General features: G+C 42.6%; 1 pseudogene; it reads right to left on the reverse strand.

Moving 5' to 3' along the window:
• Positions 1–5,989: 5,989 nt before the first annotated feature.
• LOC122010917 lies at positions 5,990–9,431 on the reverse strand (annotated as a pseudogene).
• Between the last annotated feature and the right edge of the window lie 3,890 nt (positions 9,432–13,321).

Raw genomic sequence — 13,321 nt, forward strand, 5'->3', positions numbered from 1 at the left:
GGCGTATATTATCTGAGCCACCGGCTCGATGACGAAGACCCCGTGCCGATCGGCCGGGCGTATATTATCCGAGCCACTGACTCGATGACGAAGACCCCATGCCGATCAGCCGGGCGTATATTATCCGAGCCATCGGCTCGATGACGAAGACCCCGTGCCGATTGGCCGAGCATATATTATCCGAGCCATCGGCTCGATGACGAAGACCCCGTGTCGATCGGCCGGGCGTATATTATCCGAGCCATCGGCTCGATGACGAAGATCCCGTGCCGATCCGCCGGGCGTATATTATCCGAGCCACAAGCTCGATGTTGAAGACCCCGTGCCGGTCGACCGGGTTTGAGTTTTATTAGAAGACCATCAAGCTCTGACGTTAAACCCTAGAGTCAAACCGGCGATTATAAAAACCCCGGTTTGAAGACCGTCGAGCGGCGACGTTAAACTCTAGAGTCGAACCGGCGACTATAAAAACCTCGGCTTGAAGACCGTCGAGCGGCGACGTTAAACTCTAGAGTCAAACCAGCGACTATAAAAATCCCGGCTTGAAGACCGTCGAGCGGCGACGTTAGACTCTAGAGTCGAACTGGCGACTATAAAAACCCCGACTTGAAGACCGTTGAGCGGCGACGTTAAACTCTAGAGTCGAACCGGCGACTATAAAAAACCCGGTTTGAAGACCGTCGAGCGGCGACGTTAAACTCTAGAGTCGAACCGACGACTATAAAAACCCCGGCTTGAAGATCGTCGAGCGGCGACGTTAAACTCTAGAGTCGAACCGGCGACTATAAAAAACCCGGCTTGAAGACCGTCAAGCGGCGACGTTAAACTCTAGAGTCGAACCAGCGACTATAAAAACCCCGGCTTGAAGACCGTCGAGTGGCGACGTTAAACTCTAGAGTCGAACCGGCGACTATAAAAACCCCGGCTTGAAGACCGTCGAGCGGCGACGTTAAACTCTAGAGTCGAACCGGCGACTATTAAAACCCCGACTTGAAGACCGTCGAGCGGCGACGTTAAACCCTCATCTTCACGGACCAGCTTCGGATATTTCATCTCCCCCATTCGGGGTCGAGCTTATTAGAGCAGTTATCTCCCCCGTTCGGGGTCGAGCCGTCTTCACTGGTCTCGGACCAGCTTATTGGTTATTTCATCTCCCCCGTTCGGGGTCGAGTGGTTTTCACTGGTCTCGAACTAGCTTCAGTTATTTCATCTCCCCCGTTCGGGGTCGAGTGGTCTTCACTGGTCTCGGACCAACTTCAGTTATTTCATCACCCCCGTTCGGGGTCGAGCGGTCTTCACTGGTCTCGGACCAGCTTCAGTTATTTCATCTCTCCCATTCGGGGTCGAGCAGTCGTCACTATCAGATATTATATCTCCCCCGTTCGGGGTCGAGCAGCCTTCACCGGTCGTGGATCAGCACATCATATATTTTATCTCCCCCGTTCGGGGTCGAGCATTCTTGGCGAGCATCTATCTCCCCCGTTTGGGGTCGAGCAGTCTTTACTAGCATCTATCTCCCTCGGTCGGGGTCGAGCGTTCGTCACTGGTCTCGGACCAGCTCCAGATATTTTATCTCCCCCGTTCGGGGTCGAGCGTTCGTCACTGGTCTCGGACCAGCTCCAGATATTTTATCTCCCCCGTTCCGGGTCGAGCGTTCGTCACTGGTCTCGGACCAGCTTCGAATATTCTATCTCTCCCATTCGGGGTTGAGCTATCTCCGATGGTCGCGGACAAGAACACCTCCAATGGTTTCGGACCAGAATATGTCCTAAGCTATGTGCCCGTTCGGCTCACGACTTTCGCCTCCATGCAACTTCGGCTCAGGGGCTACACTCCAGTTCAATTCACGTGCGATGCGCCCGTTCGGCTCAGGACTTCGTCTTTGCGCATTCGATTTCACGGGCTATGCTCCCGCTCTGTTTTCGGGCTCCACTTCGGCCTAGCACTGCTACATCTCTCGCTCAGTATTTGCCCGGGTTCTCCCTTGGTGTTTGCCCGGTAGCTTGCTTAGTAGCCACTCGACCCTATTTTTCATCGCTTTGTTGGCACTCGGGCAACTGCTTGATCCTACACCCGATCATCCACCTAGCCACGCACTTATTTGCTCGACAGCTTGGTGGCACCATGTCGGTATTTTCCGATCTATTGGTCGACATTTTCTCGATTGCCCGTTCGGCATTGATCGCTCGTTCGCCCGGTCAACATTCTCTCGATCCTTCGGTTAGCATCTTCGCAGTCGCACGCTTAGCATCGTCCGCCCAACGTCTCCACCCGATCGGTATCCGTTCGATCGCTCGGTCCGCTCGGCACCCCACGTATCGCTCGGTCGGTTATCATTTTACTCGTCGCACTCTTACTGTTTTGCCGCTCGCTTGGCATCTGCTAAGTTATCGACTTGGTCCGTTCGACATCGTTGCCATCTCTTGCGACACCATTACTATATCGACCGCTCAGGTGACATTGTACATTGGGTTCAGCGATTTGACTTTGATATTGAGAGCGGTTCAGCCCTTTGCAATAGACTTGTCTAGTCAGTCGGACTTGCGCCTCCTTCGACTAGACTTGAAGGGGAGGCTTGTGATGCGGATATTGCTTGGGGTATGAGAGGAATTAATGAGAAGGAGGGCATTGGTGTCATTTAGTAGTTGAGGGCTTTTAGGGTTTTGAGTGCTTTTAAGCACTATTCACAGCAGCATAGAAGGAGGGTTTTCATTTCTGGAGGCCGCCGCCAGCATGAAGGAAGGGAGATCTTCTTCCTCCCCATCTTGCACTGTTTGCCGGGGCCTTCGCCCGCAGCTACCTCTGTTGCTCTCCTCCTCCTCGCGACGTAGGCATCGCGCCGCCGCCATCATTTCCTTCCGGATGCCGCCGCCGCCGCTGCCACCGGTCGGAGCTCCCCACACGCGGCCTTTCCTTGCCACCGCCCACATCACGAGTGTCGCCACTCCGATCCTAGCCTTCGTCCCTTCCTCCGCCGAGGTGTTGTGGGTGTCGGCGCCACTACTGCCAGCGAAGGGCTCCGGACGTATCCTACCTTGCTGCAGGCAGCAACATCTCCGCTGCTACACCTCCTCGCAGCGCCACTCACAGCCACAGCGTCCAGCTGCCGAGTCCGGCGGCCACCGTCGTCGTGTGTAGCGACCATCGCAGCTTCTCCCGCCGTCCAGCGCCACCTCCTCTCCCGGCGGCGTCTCCGGCAGCAGGTGCCTCCGGCGTCCAGCGCCGTCACCTCCGGCAGCCACTGCTGCAGCCACCAACACCTCCGGGCAGCCGTCATCACCCTCCGAGCAGTCGTCATTTGACGGGCTCAGGTTTGCTTATTCCGGCCTTCGTGCCAAGATTATGTTCGGCTTGTGAGCCGATGTGGATCCGGCCATCGTGTCGTTGTATTTCATTCTTCGCACCATTATTATGCTTGTAAGTCATTCGTATTATCCGGCCTGCGTGCCGTGTGCCGGCCTACGAGCCGCTATCAAATCCGGCCTACGAGCCGTCTCATGGGACCCTTGCTGAATTGGATCCCATGTCGCCACACGATGACTCGATCAGCATCACGACCAGCTCACCGATCCATCCGAGGGCGCCCCCCCCGGGGCCAGGGTACGTTACGGTGCTTTTCCTGCATTTATTTCACTATTCTGTTATTAGTATTCAGCTGCTTATATACTTGTGGAATTCGCCTCGAGCACCGAGGTACCAGAGATCGGGGCTACCCGGTCACTGGATGCAAGGATTGTTGACTGGAGGACTTTTGATGACTCGGTCAACACAGAAGACAGCTTATCATCCGGGTCATGGAGATGCGGTCAACCTTCCAGACACGTCACACCGGCAGGTCCGTCTTCTCATCTTTCCGACAGGATCAATATATATATGAATTTTTATAAAGACTTAGTATAACAAATAAACTAATTGATAGAATTTAGACAAAGTCCTAACCTTTTATCTCTTTAAAACCCTACTTTCAAAGGCTCTAGGGGATTTTTGGATGCCCGGCCATAAGAAGCTCCACCCTTCCTATCATTCTCCACCGGTCCTAGAGCTCCACGGGAAGTCAAAGAAGGGAGAAATCGAAGGCATGTTCCCTAACTTGTAATGCTTTAGTTAGTTTCTATGGTTGGTGAACTTCGGATACCATAGGTTGAGGTATGATGCGTTAGTTTAAATTCTCTTCTTAAGTTTTAAAGGTTTGAATAGATGGAGTATTTCAGATCTCTTGAGGAGGGTAGTTCCTTCACTAAATTGTAATGGTTGCCTATCATATTCTCGCTTTAGGAAGGTTGTGCATGTTCCTAACCTTGTTTAATGCTCTAATTAATTCTATAATTTTATGGAATTAGGATCCTAGCACTCTTGATATGCATTAATTGAATTATACGTACACCACATATAAATTAGTGCATATAACCTATGGAGGTATGGTTTGATACCGTTGATGAAAAATTGCCCCTGTTAGCTTGCATTCTCCTTTTTGCTAGTTGCTTCCATGAAAAATTTAATTCCTCTTTCCATGGTTCAAGTTTTGGCATGCAAAACACAATTACGTCTTTTGTGATCTATGATAAAAGGGTATGCACGTGTGGTTCGGTTTCAATACTTTAGCATGTTAATGATGCTTAATGGAAATTATATGCATGTGTGGGTTATAAAGGGTTATGCATGTGTGGCACGGTTTTAATACTTTATTATGTTAATGATGCTCAATGGAAATTATATGCATGGATGGGTTATAGAGGGTATGCAGATGTGGTTTCGGTTTCATTGCTTTGGTATGATAGGGAGGTTTTATGGAAATTATATGCGCGTTATTCACTATTTAGAATGATATACCATGTGTGTAGGAACTCGAAATCCATATGATTCGGAATTTTGTATGCTAGTTGTTGGATATAATAAGGTGTTATGGATGTTTACGAGCATGAAAACAATTTCTATAAGTAAGTAGTTTCATCAATAACTTATGTTACGGTACTACTATGTTTATGATTTTGTTATGTATATGTTCATATTTTGTTCATGTTACGTTCATGTTTATATTCTTGTTTATTTAGTTATGTGGTTGAGCATGATCGGTGTCTTTAGCCTGGGAGCTCACCAAAATTCTAAGTGGTTGAGCGCGACCGATGTCCTTAACCCAGGAACTCACCAAACTATGTAGTGGAGTGCGATCAGTGTCATTAGTCCGGGAGCTCACCAAATCTACGTGGTCGGATGTTTGTGAGAGGCGTGGACGGAGACACACATGGGGAGTCATGCATCACAACGACCCTATATATATACACACACGCACCATAACAATCATATATATATATATATATATATATATATATATATATATATATATATATAGCAAATTAGACTAGCCCAACTCGCATAACCAATTTGCAGCACATAAGAAATTGGGAAGCAAGGTGTCTCAGTGTAATGAAGAAACATCAAGGGGCTTATCTCAAAATTACCATAATGTTCACTTTATTTCATAGAATTGTGAAACCTTCTTTTATCTCTCTTTTTAAAATACCTTCCATAACTTACTTAAGATTCATGAACACAGTTATTATTTCACCCCTGATGAATTAGGCATTAAAATCACAAAACAGTTGACAATTTCAATGCTTTAAAGAGCATTATGAAAATAATAGAGACTCAGAGAATGAAAGAGAGATCCCTTTCATTATTATTTTTATATAGTATGGATAATTTGTTACAATATCTTTGCATTTTCTTTATCAAATTAGTTAGTTTTATGATAATTACTATGTCTTGTAAAAAATACTCAAAAGAATAAAAAGAGAGACATTGTCAACTCAACTACAACTGAGATTTTTAGTTAGACAAATTTTAAATTTAAAAATTATATGGGAAAAGATGAATCACTCTGGTTAAAAATTAATCATGCATCTTGTCAAAGTATACAAGTTCATTACTAAGCTACATTGCAATCCTCGATATCTTTGCCAATTATTTGAAAATGCAAAAATAAAATGAATCAAGCCAAAGTGAAGGACCAAACAGATAGTAATAAAGTAATTGAAAGGAGACCGGACCAAACCATTATCAAGTACCTCCTTCTCTGTTCCACGAGTCCTTTTGCAACAGGGTAGAGGTGTGCCAACACCCAGAAGCTGAAGGAAACACCGCCCAACAACTTGCTCCACTGTGGTATAGTGTTGTGTATGGTGCGGCTAATTCCGACCGCAATCGCAATCAAATTGGCCATCATGATGGTGATGGGCAGTATCATAAGACAGGTGTCGGAAAACTCACCGTCTTCGTCGTCTTCTAACTCCCATGTGGGAGTGAAAGAGATCACAATACCGGCGATCAACTTCAGAAACATCTGGAGCACAGCACCGAAGTGGGCACTGGTTCCTCCGATCAGCCAGAACTGCTCATTTCGCCACCATTCTTCGAACGTGATGCCGGACCACATGGTCTCGAGAATTGAGAGCAGGCAGAGTGTGAGAGTGATGAGGAGAAGGTACGTGAGGAATGTCACATTGAGGGTTGGCACAATGAACTGCCCTGTGAACAGTGAGATCGCTGGTAAGAAGCAATAAACAACGAGGAAGATGGAGGTGAATGGGTAGATCCCGACGTTGAGGTATGCAACCCTCTGAAGGATCTTCATTCTTGAACTCGCAAGTAATGCATTGTTACGGGAGAAGAAGACCTCGACAGAGCCCGTTGCCCATCGAAACATTTCATGGAGCCGTTCAGCTAAGTTACTTGGAGGTATCGCACGGAAGGCATCGGGTTTGGTTACACAATAGACAGACTTCCAACCTCTGTTATGCATCCTATAGCCAGTAACAGTATCTCCAATCACGGACCCATAAATCCATCCAACACGCTGACCCCACTCAGTCTCGTCTTCGTACCAGCATGAAATAACACTGAGAGCTTCAGCAACAGTGGATGCATCAACAAGTTCCCTGGGAGCAGAACTGAGAATACCAGGCTGACGACCATACTTAACGGCAGGATGATCGGCAAGAGACCGACCTTGGAGCTCGACAACTGGAATAGAAGCAATGAGAAAGGACGGGTATCCAAATTTTGTCTCCTCGTATGTTCTGGCTGAGGAGTGGTTTTCGCAACCTATGTGATGGTCTTTGGGTCGAGGAGGATCAAAGCCATAAAGAGCAATTCGTCGGAAGAGGCAACCAGTACCAACACAAACTGGACCTTGGAGTCCATCAAGTCCTCTCATGTTGGCATCAAAGAAGATTTTATTGTCGTTCGCATAACAGCCCCGATAACACTGCGGAAACTGAACATAGCAAAGCTGATCGCCACCACGATCCATCATGAAGCACATACCTTCTCGAAGGGCCTGTGAGTTGTACACACAGTGGTCATAGTCCAAGCTGAGAATAAAAGGAGCATTAGACATAATTGCAGAGGCACGGACAAGAGCATTCATAGCCCCAGCCTTTTCGTTGTGGTGATAATCTGGGTGCTTCTGACGGGAAACATAGACCAGCAAGGGTAGACGAGTATCAATGTTGGTAAAATCTAAAGGCGTATCCTCTTCATTATTCAAATAATGGTTCGTCACTCGGAGGCTTTAACATTATCTAAAACATAAACAGATTTTCACTGAGTTAATGTTTGATTTTTGGATTGTGTAGCGACTACAATTGCTTCACCAAAATAACAGATCTATATAAAATTCAGTCAAAACTTGAAATCTAGCTAGTAGAGGTGAGTAGCAATTATTAACAGAAACTAGAGTTTATGCTGCAGAGATCATCAACAAAATTTTATTGCTGCTGATCCTTAAGAAGAGCAAACTCAACATATGCACAAAAAAAGTTCGATCATAAGGAAACAGCAAATATAATTAAATTACCAGCTTATACATGAAGGCAACAAAGTAATACTGGTAATACCTGAATCACTCCAGCATGATCGTCCTCAGTATGCTCCGAAGAGGGGTTTATCCAAGTTCCAGGCCAGTGGGTGCCATTAGCCATCCATGTAGCTTTAGAAATTCGTTTTACTGGATCATCACCAGCAACCTCTATTCGCTGTTTCATTGTTTTGATTTCTTCCCGCAGCTGGTATGAATCAGATCGCTGGCTAATTAACTTACTCAAACCATTGATCCGAACCTTGAATTCATGATACTCTCTCTTTACCCGTCTCCGGTCGTTGACAAAATCTGTATGTACCCTGTTCTTGTATGAATACCTCTTCAAATTAAAGTAACTTTCTGGATTTCTAGGCTCAATACCATGTTTACGACAGAAAGGAACCCAAATATTGGCAAAACTAACAGCCTCAGCAATCGACTCAAAAGTTAGAAGGGAACCACCATCATCAGAAACATAACAAGATAGTTTTTCAACAGGGTAATCAGCAGCGAGGATAGAAAGTATGGTGTTTGCTATTACAAATGAAGGTTTTTCCTTTGTATTGGATGTGGAAACAAACACATCGATTCCTGGGAGATCAGATTTTCCAGTGGGATTGTTAAATGTAGCAGTCTCAAACTTCTCCTTTAATACAACAAGGTCAGTGGCACGGTCTAAAGGGCACAACTTCGGCAACTGATCTAATAGCCAGGAGAATGTAAACCAGAACTCACAAACAATAGATATTTCCCACAACCAAATTGCATCCTCATTTTTGTGTCTAATTCTCCAACCAAGAAATAGTCCAAGACAAACCATGCGGATGAAGATGAGGAAACTAAAAAACAAGAAAGTATAATCAATATTTCATACTAAAAAGAATAGTCTCAAATGCGAAGACCAGACATTTAGTGAATCTGATGAAATACACTAACATAAAAAGAAGAGCCTTGGAGGTTGTATTGCCCAATACACAAAAGACTTGCATAAAGATCATAGCAATGCTACATATATATTTAGCACAGCACTAATGCCAAAATCAAAGTAATTAATCTACACAAACAAGCATCCAACATATTTCAACTTGAGGCAACTTTTGAACATAATTCTAAGTCCATAATTGTAGATTTCAAGAATAGTTGATCACAATGTGTGCTGGAGAAATTGTACTTTGATTTACCTTCTACAAGGAATGAAGGAAACATCTATCTAACGAATACCATAATTTTGCTTTAAATTATGCCAATAATGATATTTAACTTACTAGGGAGTACTAGAACAACCATCAATTCTTCAAGTTCAGAAAGAACCAACAAAAAGAAAATCACAAAGGTACCTAAAAAGATAAGAAAGTTAGAATTATTACCGATAAAGTATCAAAATTGCAATTGGGATCTTCAATTCTCGAGTAAGTGGCAGCAGCCATGGTTTGTGTATCCGTTTTATGGGTTGGACATATTCACCATCCACTGTAGTTTCTGTAGGCCAAATTACATTACCATAACCATATGTCCCTTTTGTCTCATAGAGACAACGACTACCATTCCAATTAGAAGTTTGACTCCTAGTCATCTTCTGTGATCATGTCTATGCTCTCACTTGCAGAGATCAAGCTTCAGAATCTAGAAATGAAGACCTGCAACAACAAATAATTGGCAATCCTGTGACTATAACCATTAATTCTTCCAGATTAACGAAGATATAGACATAAAAATCGCAGCTTTACTGACAAACTTGACATTATGGCATATAGGAATACCAGAAATAAGACGTTTGGAACAGGATTGAGAAAATGCGGAAGAGCAAAAGCCATCAACGAGCTAATCAAAAGCTCGAACTGTTCAAACAAAGAAGATAACCAACGCACAGAATAATTTATAGAAACTCTAGCGAAAATTCGATCTTTTAAATGAAATATAATTAGTCACGAATACAATAATAGAAATTTTGAACCAGAAAATCGGGTTTTAAAAGGAATTAATTAATTAAAAAGAATATATATCTAAATAAAACGGCGTTTACCAAATAGCGCATTTGATTTGTAAAATTCTTTTAAAAAGCATACCATATTTATATATTTTTTAAAAGGTACATTTCTTTTTCTGTATATATATATAAATTTATTTCATTTTTAATTTTTTTTTTTACTAAATATTATAACTCAATTAGGAAGTCTGAATCCTAGTGATAAATTTTTTATAAAAAAATAGCTTAAAATTTATAACTCAATTAAGAAGCATCAATCCTAAAATAAAATCTTTAAAAAATATTTTAATTAAAATTTTTAATTCAAAATTTAAAAAAAATAATAATAAATAACAGACAATATCTATTATTTTTTAGATTTTAAATTTTAAAAAATCAATATCTCCTTATGTAAATCTCTAATCCATGAATATATCCCCTAAATATATTATAATATTTCATAAATATTTAATTTTTTTTTTATTTTTTTTATTTTATTAAATACTATAATTCAATTGAAAAATTTGAACCCTAGAGATAAAATCTTAAAAAAACTTACAAATTATAACCCGAACATCACCTTTAAAAATAAAACCTTATTATTTTTTTATTTAAATTAATTAAAAAAACAAAAAAAACAAAGCTCAAAGATGATATCCTGCGCGACGCGCACAGTCGTGTACTGTGCGCGTCACGCAGGATATCAGATTCGTGTGTGTGTATATATATATATATATAATTTAAAAAAATCCGTCACTGCCGCGTGACTGCGACCCAATTGCCTAGTCACCCTAGTCGCTCAACCTAGCTACGTGATTACCTAATCACCTATCGATTGTGATTGTTGGCTATCTGGTGTCACGATCTCCCAGCAACCTTAGCCCAGCAATCAAGCCCCATAGCCGCTGATAAGTGTTGAAGTATATAAGGTTTTTACCATATTTTTGTACTACATTCGATCCACTTTTACATGTATAATTTGAGATAACTTGATTCTATACTTCATTTTTCATATTTTATTATTCCTATATACCGCTCTAGTTTATTTTAGATGACAGAAGTGAAGATTGGAATGAAACAAGGTGTAAAAAAGACCATGGAAAGGAGCCCTACCTAGCCACAGGCGGTCATGGCCAGCGCCACGCCCCATGGCATGCTTTGCCGCCATGCCACGGGCGGTTGTGGCTAGCGCCACGGGCGGTCATGGCCAGTGTCATGGCCAGTAGCAGGCTTTGCCGCCACGCCACGGGTGTTCGTGACCAGCGCCATGACCCATGGCAGGCTCTGTCGCCACACCACGGGTGCCCGTGGCTAGTGCCATGGACCGTGGCCACGGGATATGAGTGCGCAACGCCTCACCACGGGCAAGTGTACCCAGCGGCATGACCCGTGGAGAGCAACCAATCCCAACGACTATAAAAGGTGATTCATTCAATCAAATTAGAGGTCTCGATTTGGGGGTCGTCCAAGGACCCCAAGGTGGCGGAGAAGGAGTGTTTAAAGTCATTCTGAAGCCATCCATGTACCAAGGAGCCATCAGGAACATCTAGGAAAAGGATTCTTCAAGTAATCTGAGCATTTCTTCCTCTTTTCTACTTTCTCTGATTTCTAAATTGTTTGATTGAGATTGTTAAGCATGTTTGCTAGTTGTAACCCATGTTTATGGGGGTAATTTGCTGGATTTTAGGGTTAGGGAGTAATTTCCATGTGATGTGAATACTTTCCTTTGATCTATGTATGTTTTCTATCTTGTTTCTATGATATGTTGGTGTTGGGATTCAATCAAAGTTCCACATTGAAAAGATTTAGGAAGGATCATGAATTTAAAAAGATGTAAGATATCTCCATTGACATGAGACCCTTTGGGTGAAGCCCAAGAATAAAGCCATGAAGGTTTAGGCCCAAAGTGAACAATATCATACCATTGTGAAGATATGTGAATATCCTTTGGGCACAACAAATGATATCAGAGCTAAAGAAGAACTTGAGCTCGCTAGATACACTAGATGATATTAGTTGTAGTTACAAATCAATAAGCGGAGTGATAAAAGTTAGCAAGGGAGCTCTGACGATACTGAAAGGACAAAAGTTAGTAGAGAACAACTATAAGTTGATAAAGACTATAGTTGTAGGTGGAGTCGCCTCGGTGGAGTCTGAATCAGATAATACTATCATGTGGTATATGCAGCTAGGGAATATGGGTGAACATGAGAACTAGAACTCACAAGAGAGATTTGTTGTTGGGTGTCAAAATGTGCAAGCTTAAATTTTATAAATTTTGTGTTCTTGGAAACAAAACACAATGTAATTCAAGACGACAACAAACAAAACAAAGGGGATTCTGAAGTACATATATACAGATCTCTAGGGATAACTAGTATAGCATCACATGAAGGGCACTTGTATTTTGTGAGTTTTACTGATGATTACTGACAAAAGGTCAAGGTATACTTTATGAGTCACAAGTCGGGAACTTTTACAAAGTTTAAACTGTGGAAAACTGAAGTGGAGAACCAGACTGGAAGGAAGATCAAATACCTTAGGTCAGACAATGAGACTGAGTACACAGATTCAATGTTTCAGGAATTTTATGAGCTGCATGGGATAATGAGGCATTTCTCAATTCACAGGACACCTCAGCAGAACGGGGTGACAGAAAGGTTAAACAGGACAATCATTGAGAAGACAAGATGTCTCAGGTTGAATGCAGGGCTAGGAAAGAATTTATAGTCAGAAGCGGTTAACATAACATGCTATCTCATTAATAGATCACCAAGGGTAGCACTAGAAGCCAAAGTATCAAAGAAAGTATAGACAAGGAATCAAGTAGATTACTCTCATCTTCAAGTTTTTGGATATCTAACCTATTGCACATATCTAGTGAGAAAAGCTTAAAGCTGGATGCAAAGTCAAAGAAGTTTATTTTTTTGAGGTATCAAAAAAGAGTTAAAGGCTTCAAGCTTTGGGATCATAAGGCAAATAAGGTGGTGATTAGTAGAGATGTAATATTTGACGAGAAAGTTATATTACAACGTACTCGGGAAGAAGGAAAAGAAACACCATAGAACAATATGGAGAAAGATGTTGTGCAGGTGGAGCTAGAGACTCATGACTCTGATGATTCTAGATCAAAGTACATGGAGCATCACACTATAGCTGATGGCAGAATGAGACGAGTCGTAAAACCACTTACCAGATACGGATTCAAAGACTTGATATCTTTGTTGGACTAGATAGGGCCCGTAAGAGGGGGTTGAGTTTATCTATCAACAAAAAAATAAAACAACACCTTTCTCGACCGTTCAACTCAGATTAGCAGTAATAGTATAATAAAAATAAAAAACAAGAAAATGAAGAAAGAGGCGCATGGTTTACTTGGTTACAACTTAGGTGGTTGTTAATCCAAGGACAAATGAAAGCTCTAAAAATCTTCTTCGATGAAGGTGGAGAAGCCTCTTACATTCGTTAATTGCTAAGACTATTGGTAGGAAAAGAAT

This window comes from Zingiber officinale, chromosome 8A (genome assembly GCF_018446385.1).
Source record: "Zingiber officinale cultivar Zhangliang chromosome 8A, Zo_v1.1, whole genome shotgun sequence".
In the NCBI taxonomy this organism is placed as follows: Eukaryota; Viridiplantae; Streptophyta; class Magnoliopsida; order Zingiberales; family Zingiberaceae; genus Zingiber; species Zingiber officinale.